The 12,419-nt window shown below is 39.8% G+C and overlaps 1 non-coding gene across 1 annotated transcript; it reads right to left on the bottom strand.

The window, feature by feature from the left end:
• Nucleotides 1-2,021: 2,021 nt before the first annotated feature.
• Nucleotides 2,022-2,125, bottom strand: LOC122214658. The gene has a single exon (XR_006200039.1). It is a non-coding gene; the product is annotated as a U6 spliceosomal RNA (small nuclear RNA).
• Nucleotides 2,126-12,419: the final 10,294 nt, after the last annotated feature.

The following is a 12,419-nucleotide window of genomic DNA, read 5'->3' as shown; positions in this document are numbered from 1 at the left end:
AAAGCTGATTCCAGGACTGGGCAGGAAAAATACATGATGAATCTTGAAATCTTGTATTGCCAGAAATTAAGGTGGCACTCAAAAACAAAGAAAAACAAAACAAACAAAAAAACCCCATAGTAATATGAGTAGGTCAACAGGACACAGCAACAAACGTAAAGAACTCCCAGTGACTGAAGGCAGAAGAAGTTATCAACAAAATAAAGTTGTAGTGCATTATAAATCAGAATATAGGAGTCACAAGTCCATACCGCTATAAAGACTTTACTCAAAAAAGTGGAGACTAGACAAATATGCACAGAATTCCAAATAACTTATGCATATTTTCCATATTCAAGGAGGGAGAACCTAACCCTCCACTCCTCATGCTTGGGTTGCACATCGTCGGTTTCTTCCAAAGACAAGAATATGTAAAAAAAAAAAAAAAAAAAAGTTCCAAAAAAGAGTAATCCTACAGCAGAGAAAACTGACCACCACTGTCTCAGCCAGACGATCAATGGATTCTCCTGAGACTGCATTGTAACATTCAACAAGAAGGATCAGAGATTATGGAAGACAGGTGTCCAATTTATGTTGTTGCTTCTAAGTGTAGCCATGCTCAGATACCCACGCTTCCCTCCCTAAACACAGCTCAGCCACCGCTTCTCAGGAAAGCATGAGTTTCACTAGTGATGGAGCAAATCCAAACTGACAGATACTGAGAATGAGAACTGGGGCAGAGTGTGAAATTTTCTCTTTCAAAATCTGGCTTTGACCCTGTGATTGGTAGAGAGTCAGCCCTGTGTTGTCTGTTGGATGTCACAGCATGCCTCACCTGCCAGCTTCCTCAGCAGCATCATAAGAATTTGTCCGTGAAAACCCAGTTCAGAGATCAACAACTAAGCAAATGTCTCTCAAAATGAAAGGGAATTGAGGGGGAGAATTTGCTCCTTTTCTTGGCTTTAGAGAATGTGGCCCCAGAGAATTACGTTATCAAGTTTCATAAACTTACTTGTTTTGTTTGGGGAAACAGGATAGTGGCTTTATTCATTTTATAGTGTTGTTGTTAAAAATTAACACAAATGGGTGTAAGCTTAGAGCAACATAAGTTTACTCTCTTACAGTTTGAAAGGTCACAAGTCCAAAATCAGTTTCAGAGTTCACTGGGCTACAAACAAGGTGTTGGCAAACCCGAGTTCTTTCTAGAGACTCTGTGACAAAGCATTTCCTTACCTTTCTAGCGTCTTGAAGGCTAGCATGCTGCATTCGTGGCTCAAGGCTGCCTTTCTGCGTCAAAACCAGCAACAAACAGTAGGCTGAGGGTTTTCCACGCTGCCCTCCGGGATTCTCTGCAGCTGGGGAAGATCTGCTTTAAAGAACGCCTGTGATTGGATTGGACCCACCTAGGTAATGCAGGGTACACTCACCATTTTAAGATTCCTAACTTCAAACACATGTGCAAAGTCTCTTTGTCATGGAAAACAACATCTCTGAGAATGAGAGCACAGGCATCTTTGGGGGCATCTGCCCCGTCAGAGAAGTGCAGATTCCCATGTATCTGCACTTACTCATGGATGATTAGCTCCCACAGACATCCCAAAACATATGATCTCCCAAACTAATCTCCCACCAAATGCATTTCTTCCTTGACTGGGGATATGCCCATCCAACAACTTAAGCTTGAAGCTCGAGAATATTTTTCTGCAATCCTTCAGCAGAATGTTAGATCTGCTCATTTTATTTCCTGAATATGTCTTCAATCTATCCCTGCCCTGCACCTCTCCTACCATTACCTCAAAATGGTAGTACCTGAAAACAAAGTGCTTCTTGATTAATGGGGTCGGGCCTGTTGCCATTTGGTGGAGCTACTGATTTCTGCCTTGATGGAATTTACAGACAAGCCTGGCAGACACGCATTAAACAAATAAACATGCATAGTAAATGTTCCAGAGGAGGACATTCCTGATCCTTCTGGTCAAGTTCCCCTGGTGAAGTTTTCAAAACTTGAGGTTAAAAATTTCCAAATTTTCTAGAAAGAGGCCATCTAGATGACTAACGTCACAAATTTGCATCTCACCCTTGCGCAGGGACCATGCTAATCTCCGTGTTGTTCTAATTTTAGTACATGTGCTGCTGAAGTAAGCACAAGCTGACTAAAATGCAGTCAAAAGTACCTATGCGGGTATGTCTGATTCTGTAATATAAATATGGAAAAAAAGGACTAAATTATGAGGTAAATATGGTAATTTACTTTTTTTAAAATATAATTTATTGTCAAATTGGCTAACATACAATGTGTAAAGTGTGCTCTTGGTTTTGGGGGTAGATTCCCATGGTTCATCGCTCGCATGCAACACCCAGTGTTCATCCCAACAAGTGGCCTCCTCTATGCCCATCACCCCTTTTCCTCTCTCCCCCAATCCCCCATCAACCCTCAGATTGTTCTCTGTATTTAAGAATCTCTTATAGTTTGTCTTCCTCCCTCTCTGTAACTATTTTTTTTCCCCTTCCCTTCCCTCAAGGTCTTCTGTTAAGTTTCTCAAGATGCACATATGAGCGAAAACATATGGTATCTGTCTTTCTCCGACTGACTTATTTCACTCAGCATAATACCTTCCAGTTCCATCCACGTTGTTGCAAATGTCATGATTTCATTCTTTCTCATTATGGCAAATTACCTTTAATAAAATCAGGCTACGATGGATTTTTGAGCTCATCTTGATTAATGGTTGTCCAAATGAAGTTAACTTTCTGACTAGATATAATGAATCAGGCATTAGATATAATCCCACACTAGATAAAATGCATCAGAATGCCTGAGGTTAGGTCTGCCGATATGAATTCTAAACAAGTAGCCCATGAGCTGTACACATTAACATTAGGAAATTATTAAACCAATTTCAACTCACCAATACTCTGTTCCATTTCCAGCTTCTCTAGTCTGTCCACATTTCTCAGCTGTTGACCTCTTTTTATCTTCAAAGCCAGGAAAGCCAGGAAAGCCAGGAACATCAGGTGGGATCCTCAACCTGCATCTCTCTGATTGTCCTTCTGTGGGCACATCTCCCTCTGCCTGGAGCCAGGAAAATTTCTCTGCTTTGAAAGACACAAGTGATTAGATTGGTTCCACCTGGGAAACCCAGATTACTCTCATTGTTTCAGGATCCTTCAAATTAAACACCTCTGTAAAATCCCTTAAACCATGTAAAGCAACAGAATCAAAAGTTCCAGGGATTAGGAAATCGGCATCTTCGAGGGGAGAGGGACATAATTCCTCCTACCACAATACACATTGTGTACTGACAGCCCTCCTTTTTTATTGAAGTATAGTTTATATATAATGTTATATTAATTTCAAGTGTACAACATGGTGATTCACCATGTTATTGAGAGCCCTTTCTTAGCTGCTCTACATGAAGCAGTGTATTAATCATTAAGTATTAAGCATTGAGCATTTTACCCAAGTGGAAACAAGAGTACACAGAAAACTTCCAGGAGACATACTAAAAAGAGTTTTTCCTACTCAGCTTTTGAGCCAAACTGGAGTCTTAAATTCAAAGGGAGAAGCTGTGTCTTCCAATATTCTACACAGGTCTCCATTTGACCTATTATACTAATATGTGTTTAACTGGATATAAAAATTAAATGGCCAATAGTTTAATGTTCTTAAGGGAGCTTCCTATGGCTATAGGATCTTAAAGTGTTGTCTTAGTAAGTCCTTGAATTGGGATTCTCCAGAGAAATAGAGCCAATAGGATATGTAGAATACAGAAAGAGATCTATTATGAGGGATTGGCTCACACTTATGAAGGTTGAGTAGTCCCATGATATGCTGCCAGCATGCTGGAAGTCTAGGACAACTAGTGGTGTAGATCCAATCCAAACCCAAAGGCCTGAGAACCGGAGGAGCCAGTGGTATAAATTCCAAAGCAAACCTGAAGGCCAAAGAAATTGGAGCACTAAAATCTGAGGGCAGGAGAAGATGATGTCCCAACTTAAGCAGAGAGGAAATTAACCCAACACCTTTTTGTTCTAGTCAGGCCCTCCATGGACTGGATGATGCCCACCCACATTGGTGAGGGTGGGTCTTTATTCAGTCTACCAATTCAAATGCTAATCTCTTCCAGACAACACACACAGACACACCCAGAAATAATATTTTACCTGTTCTCTGAACATCCCTTAGCCCAGCCAAGTGGACACAAAAAAGTAACCACTGTTACCAAATGTCTGTGGCGTATTTGAGTGTCATAGAGATAAAAGTTTGGATTAGAGAACCCATCTCTCATTTGGATTACCATCCGTGTACATATATCATGCTAGCCTCAACACAAAATCAAACATGAAGACTTGAAGGCATAGTCCACAATCCTTATTTTAACACAGTCTCCTAAAGTAAATTGCCATCAGCTTTTAATTTGAGACCTACTTGCTCGTATTCTAGTTGTGATATATACCTTTGTAGTTCAGTGGCAAGTTTAGGAACTCACTAAGGAATTACGGATTTAAGCAAAGGAGGCGTTGAACTTGAGATGTTGAAATTTTTGGAGAGAGGACAGTTTGTAGTATACATTACGAGTAAAAGAAATAAAAGACAAATGAATTAGGAACTGCTTTATTGTCGAACTGACCACAGTTCCTTTAGGCAAGAAGTGACTCCTGCCACTTTGAAAAGGAAGATGCCATAATCAAAGCTGTATAAATGGCAATGCAACAAGGTATTAACTCCCCAAAGGAGAGCACACTCCTTGTTTGTACAAACTGATAGCCCTCCACTCAGAAAATTCCACAATGACATACCGTTTTCATCACACATACCTACTCAGAGATTAACAAATCCAGTACAGATATCCATTTGTGGAAAGATGTTCATACATTTCATTCAAACTTATCTGCCTACTGTGAAGACTAAAGAAATCTCTCTTGACTGGTTTCTGCTGGAAGCTTTGGGAGGCAAGCACAAAGCAGCGTGTAACTACACTTACTATAACCCTTGAGCACCGGAGTGAATTACATTTGTATCAGGAAGGATTGAAACAGAGATACTTTTTAAATGATGAGGTACTCTGAAATATAGGGTCATGTTCCAAAAAATGATTGGGCTGAGCCCATAATTGGACATTTTACTACATAAAGATCTCCATAAAAGGATGGGTGAAGGAAGTCTATTGTCAGCCCAATCCCATTTTGTTATAAATCTCTCTAAATCTACTCGATGTCATTTAAAGTGTATTTGAAAGGAGGACATGATAGTCTTGCCTATTAAACAAGATACCAGAAATGTTCTCCCACATACATTTCTTGGTTAAAGCTCAGATGTGTTTCCCAGAGGTGACTGTATCATCAAAGAATGCTTTTAGTGGCTTCTCACAGAGCTCATAAAGGAATTCTGAATGTTGAACAAGCTGTGATAAAACAGTAGCAACAGAGGGTGTCAAACATCAGGCACAGTTTAACAAGGAGACTTGGCTCCTGTTACCAAAATGATTCTGTTTACACAACAATTGATCAAGGCTTTGTAATTCATACACCTCAGCAGGCATCCTTTTTTCCCTGTTCTTTTCCTTTTTCTTTTCTTTCTCTTTCTTCTCTTCTCTTCTCTTCTCTTCTCTTCTCTTCTCTTCTCTTCTCTTCTCCTCTCTTCTCTTCCTTCCCGTCTCTTTTCTTTTCTTTTCTTCTGATTCACAGAGTAGTGGAAAACTTTCTGTCTCCCCATGACCCCACCCTTCACATGACATATAGCCATAAAAAGTGTCATGTAGCTTATTAGAAAGAAAAAAAAAAATCTCAAAAGATGAAATTGATTGGGCAGAGCTGGGTAGTGGTTAGAGAAGGGAAGACAAAGATCACATAGTAAACTTACCTACCACAAACCTTCAACAGCACACAGATGCCTGTGAATTTGGCATCTCCATCCCTAATGTTTAAGGTGTTTGAATATATTCTCCTGGCTGCTCTTAAACATCTGTAGTCCTATCACCTCCATGGTCCACAAAGTGAAGTAGCTATTTTTCCTCTCATTAGTTTGTTTCTGCGTAACTGTTTTTTGTCACTTTTACCATCATTCTTCCCAGGCTAGACACCTTGAAACCATCTTTTACTTCAAGGCAAAATATGTAAAGGACGCTCAGTTTCTCTTAGCTGTTGTTCAAAGATTCATAGTGTAGGCACATTCCAGAAGCTTAAACACATCTTGATGGAGCTTGATGTAGGGAACCAACCTGGGGAAAGACTCCCATTTTTTAAATCAATCATTAAAAACTTCACAATAAAGTTACAAAATAACTGAAATATTTAGAGGTGGTGAAAGAGGACTTCGACTACCACCAGTTTGACCTCAGTCTATACCATCTAATAGATGAAGTTCTTCTTTCCAGCTCATCTCTTAACTCAGGCAAAAGACCCTATGGATAAAGCATCTCCTGATGGGAACCAAAACTACACCATTAAGTGTAAGGACTGCCCTGAACCAGCAAGACCCCCGTGACTGACCCCACGACAATGATCATTTTGACATTTGCTGCTTACCTGCCTATACCCACCGACTTTTGTGACACATTTTCCTTATATAAACCGCGAGGTATTTTGGCACTTTGGAGACAGTCTGCGAGAAGTTAGTCCTCTGTCTTACCCTTGTTGGCCCCACTGATATAAATTCCTTTCTGGTTTCACCACCAGCTGGTTTTCCTGCCTTTGTATTTTCTTAGTGGTGAGTGGCCAAACCTGGTCTGTTTGGGACCCCTGGAGACAGAAGTTCTTGCACTCCTGTGCCTCAGCTACGGTGGTTGGGAAGTGACAACAAAAATTATCAATAGCCATTTTACTGAAGGTGCTTTGTGATGTCAATATTCTTCATACATGTAACTATTATTTAAATGAAATGCATCCAAGGGCACCTGGGTGGCTCAGTCGTTGGAGCATCTGACTTCAGTTCAGGTCATGATCTCATAGTTCATGAGTTCGAGCCCTTCATCGGGCTCACTGCTGTCAGTGCAGAGCCCACTTTGGATCCTCTATCCCCCTCTCTGTCTGTCTCTTCCCTGCTCACGCTCTCTCTCTCTGAAAAATGAATAAACGTTAAAAAAAAAAAAACCAAATAAAACCCCTCCAACAGTTTTTTTCCCCCAATAATCTATATTCCTCTGAAGATCTAACAAAAATCTTTAGTATAATTGCAATAATCAAGCAGTTTCAAGATATCTATCTGTATTCTTTACTCACATAAATCTGTTTTTTCTGAGGTGCAGTCCTCCAAGAAATGCCTTGCTGGCCAACAACATAGCAGGAAGAGATCAATTTTATCATTCCTTTCTAGCCATCATCTTCATTCATGGTTCTGACATTTTCCCATTCCTCTGAGATTTGCACCTGTGGTGCCATTCCAATCAGGGGGAAGCTGGCAGCATGGGTAGTGAAAGAATTCACCCAATGCAGAACAAAGGAGATATAGAAGTTTATTGAATATGCTGCAAGGGAGAATCAGGCAGGACAGCAAAGGAGAGACTGTCTGCCACAAGGCAGTAGTGAGGGGCTCTAGTTACAGGGTGGAGTGAGGGAGTATGGAGATAAACGGAATTTTCCCTTTTTTGGTAACTGTACCTGATTGTAAGTAGGCCACTGGTTAGTTTGGGTCTATGGTCATTTCAAGGTAGGTCACTTCATGCACCTGTTTGTATTCAGCTTGCTGGTCACTTTTGCCTTGCTCAAGTTTCCATTGCTCAAGCCTGTTGCCCAAAAGCAGCCTCTACAGCACACATTTAGATGACTTGATTTTTGTTCCAAGGTATACGTGTTGTTGCACTGCCCTTGAGAACGGTGCAAGTGAAAATGGCCTAAACTTTTACACAACAAAGTGAAACAACTGTGTGGCTTAAGTATACCTGAAGACAAACAAATGGACAAATTGCTCTCTCCATATTTCTTTGGTTCTATTGATTGGATGAAATTATTAATATTATCAGAGATATTTAATATCAAATTATGAGACCTATCCCAGAAAATTAAAAGCATTAGTTCTCCAAGAATGAATTTAATAATTCAGTTTGTTTCTAGCAAATAGACATAATTCCCCCTCTTTGGGGAAGACTAGCACAGCCCCCCACATAGATTGACATATATCACCTTGGGTGAGGGGCAGAAGGTGAAGTTTAAGCCTATGGTGAAGCAAGAGGTTGACCATGAAGAGAAACATCTCTTTTACCCAATAGAGGAACAAAGCAAGAAAAAAAAAAGTTGAAAACAGAGTGTTTTAACAGATTTGCAATTTAATATCTGGTTTTGTTTATTTTCCATACTATGTCCTTAATCCGATGATCTCTTCTCACAGCACAAATTGAATGCTATCTCCAAAAATACAACACAACAAATATCACCATTCACACTTTTCCAAGACATCCTAAATGCTGATTCTTTCAAGACAATTTAGATTCATTCTATGGAAAATAAAGGACATTTGTTTAACTCTCTTTACCTAGAAAGATGTATTCAGATAAAATTGTTCCTTAGACATTCCATAGACAATGGTCAAAAAGTTTTCTAGAATTTATGCCTTATTTAGTTCCTATGTCATCAGAGGCCTTGTACACTGCAAAAAGTCAAGAACTAAAGAGCCACATAAAATTGCATCCGGGTGGTAGATTCCAGGATGTTAAGAAACAAAATCAACAGAATGTCACTATCATACTGCAACCATACCCAAACCCATACATGTCTCATAATCCCAGGGAGACCCAACCTTCATTGTCACTGCACATATTGCATTCATGCCAGGATTGCAACTATAGCATGCATGTGGAAAGATCTACCATGCAAGCAGGCACTACTATATATATTCCTCCTCTAATGCTGAAACTGGATAAAACAAAAAACCAAAAATAAGGCCTAGAAGTATTCAAATGGGCATCAGTGGGACACAAACAATTTAATTCAATTCAATGCAAACTTCAGCTCCTTTTGCTCTGATGTTTTGGCTCTTTTAGTTCCTTAAAACTATTGACCTTCCCACACTTGACAATGAACTAAGACTGAACTTCCACCCACTCAAATTCCTTTTCTTCCTGCATTTTGACGCATGGTCTAAATCCTAGTACCCAGTAAATGATTCCTCCCTTCCTCTTTAGTATCACCAACTTCTGCTTAATGCTTCATGAGATACTACAATCTGATCAGATTTGGAGTCTGTTGAACAAAATGAAATTAAGCAGTATGTGAAGGTGGGGGCAATGGAGCAAATGAATCGTGAAATACTGAATGACTACCATTTGTTTAGGACCCTATTAGATCTGGTGATGCTGCTATGAATGATCCCTGTACTCAGCTTGGAATCTGAGGAGAATAGACTAACAAACACATAAGAGGAGAAGGCAAGACAGCCTAGTCATGAGCCAAAGCGTGCAGTCCAGAGTTGCCGTGCTAGAAAGGTTCAAAGGAAGAGTGTCAATGGAGTCTACAGAAAAGGTATATAACACAATAGACCAGCCAAAACTAGGTAAGGAAGACAAGAAAGATTCAGATAGGTAAAAAGAAAATGGACACGCATTCCAAGCAACATGAATAGGACGAATAAAGGCAAAGACATGCAAAGACATGAGGAGGATGATAGTGAGATCACACTAAGAAAACGTGTGTATGTCACCATGTTGCCAAAGGAGAGGGAATCTGCATAGTGGTTACAAGTGAGCTGAAATATACAAGGAGAGGCCTGGCTCTTGATAAAATTTTGGTTTGGAGAAAATAGAAGGCTACTTTAGGCTAATGAACAGATGTATTAGGATAACAGGATCCCATGTTTCAGAAAAAACCCATAATCTTAGTAGTTTGACATAATAAACATTTATTTCTTGGGGTGCCTGGGTGGCTCAGTCAGTTAAGCGTCTGACTTTGGCTCAGGTCATGATCTCACAGTTTGTGAGTTCGAGTCCCGCGTCAGTCTCTGTGCTGACAGCTTGGAGCCTGGAGCCTGGTTTGGATTCTGTGTCTCCTTCTCTCTGTGCCCCTCCCCAACTTGTGCTCTGTCTCTCTATGTCTCTCAAAAAATAAATAAATGTAAAACAAAAAAATAATAATAATAAATAAATAAATACATAAATAAATAATAAACATTTATTTCTTACGTACAGGCAATCCAAACCAGGTGTTTCTGACTGGAGAAAATTTGTGTTGGGGTTGATTAAAGAAATGGCATCATAGCTCATATATAGCTTTCTACCAACGTATATATCTTATAAATTCACTCAGCAAACATCTTTTAAGTACCTACTATATACTAGGCACTACGCTTGACTGACACTGGAAATACTGACTGGGGCAAAAGACATGGTCCCTGCCTTTGATAGCCCTCAGCTGCTGAGGAAACCAGACAACAAGAAAACAAATGAGTATTACATCGTCTGCTGTGGACCACAAAGGAAGGAAGTATTTCACAGATTGTGGAAGCACAGAGCTCAAATTAGAGCTCTGTAGTGAGAGTTACATGACTGTCCAGTGGGAACACTTGCTCTAGTAAATGCTTGAAATAAACATTGTAAATCCCCTGAGTTCAATAGAAAAACACCTGACTTTTATCAGTTGATTCTTACTGGCTACAAAGGTACCCGCCATGCCACTATTCTCCAAATTTGGGTGTTTATTTTTCTGTGTCTTCTTGTGGCATTATAAGCATATCCTTTTTTTTTTTTTTTTAATTTTTTTAGTGTTTATTTATATTTGAGAGGGCGGGGTGGGGGTGGGAGGGAAAGCTTGAGCAGGGGAGGGACAGAAAGAGAATCCAAAGCAGGTTCCAGGCTCGCAGCTGCGAGCTGTCAGCACACAGCCCAACGCAGGGCTCAAACACGACCTGAGCCGAAGTCGGACACTTAACCGACTGAAGCACCCAGGCACCCCAAGCATATCCTATTTTTGATGGCCACTCCTGGACGAAACATCGTCACTTTTACACAGGTACACCACCACCGGGAACAAGGAGACAGAGGTTCTTGTTCTAACTCTCCCAGTGACTAGGTGTGTTTGTCTTGAAGACTCATCAGGGCTTTAGTTTTCTCCTTATATGAAAATCTACCAAGTCCCTTCCAGCTCCAGCTTGAAATACATACTTCTAATGTTCCGATCAAAATTTCATTTCTTCTCAGAACATTTCTTCTCAGAACAGTGTATTTGACACCGTCATGCTATTTACATAGTTACGTAGAAACAGTAGAGTGCACTGGCTTCCGGTATGAGATTTGAAGTCACTCTGACTCGGTTCAAATCCTGCAAAATACTCTTTTCAGCTGTGTGGGCAAAGTAGTAAACCTCTTTGGGTATTAGTTTCTGTGAAATGGAGATAATAGGACTTATGTCGTTTGGTTGATATCAAGATTAAATAAGCTAATTTAGAGAGGCCCAAACCTTCTCTGTTCCCAGACCTCTGTAAGAGGTCTATGTATGTCTTCATAATTCTTTTTGCTGTGTCCCCAGGCCAAATGACATAGTGAATAGTTCTACTTCTTATGTAACTACGTCCAAACAACCAACAAGTATTTGTGTCCTAGCAACTTACAGCAATAGCCACTGGAAAACATAGACCATATTACATTTTTTAAATGGTAGTGCAAAGATAAAACATTATTGCAAGACATATACGTGATCCAAGTTTGAATCTGCAAAATAGTTTGAACTAGAAGTTACCACAGTATCCAACACATATCAAGTACCCCAACATCTCTCTTAAGCATTTGAAATTCCTCAGAGCCCCAGGCAGTTTGCTACAACGATCCACTGGTACAAAGTTTGGAAATCACAGAGCTAATTTATTTAAAGCATGTAGAACAGTGCCTGGCACTTAACAATTCAACAAATGTTGGCCACTTGTCAATTTTTTCCCTGATTCAAACAACTTAAGAGGTAAGTTTAAGTTTTATTACAACTATCTTGAGATTAGGAAACTGAGCTTCCAGAAGGTCAAGTATTTCACCAAATGACACTAGGAAGTGGAGAAAACAGAATTTTTATTCAGGTTTACCTGGAGCCAAAGCCTATTTAAACTCTTTCTAATATTTCATACTGCTTTCTTTCAGTTCAATACCTAGCTATCCTGATACATATTAAACTTCATTATGCCCTATAAACAGATTTAAATTCGTATGTTAAATCACGTAACATTTCAAACAGAAGAGCACAAAAGATAATATCAAACTGGTACCAAAATTTTACAGGTGTGAGCATTTTGCCATATTTGTTTCAATTTTTGTTTTTCACTAGGTAGGCCTCACACCCAACATGGGGCTTCAACTCAAGACCCTGACATCAGAAGTCACATGCTCCACGGACTGAGCCAACCAGGCACCCCAATGAAACAAATAAAGCTATGCTCTAACTTACCAGCCTCTGTCTATTCCATCTTTATTCCTCCCTTCTCAGATGGAACCACTGTTCTGAAGCTGATAACATCACTGTGCACATTT

Source organism: Panthera leo, chromosome A2, assembly GCF_018350215.1.
Source record: "Panthera leo isolate Ple1 chromosome A2, P.leo_Ple1_pat1.1, whole genome shotgun sequence".
Classification (NCBI taxonomy): domain Eukaryota; kingdom Metazoa; phylum Chordata; class Mammalia; order Carnivora; family Felidae; genus Panthera; species Panthera leo.
The sequence above is the reverse complement of the archived record's forward strand: the minus strand, read 5'-3'. Positions and strand labels throughout refer to the sequence as shown.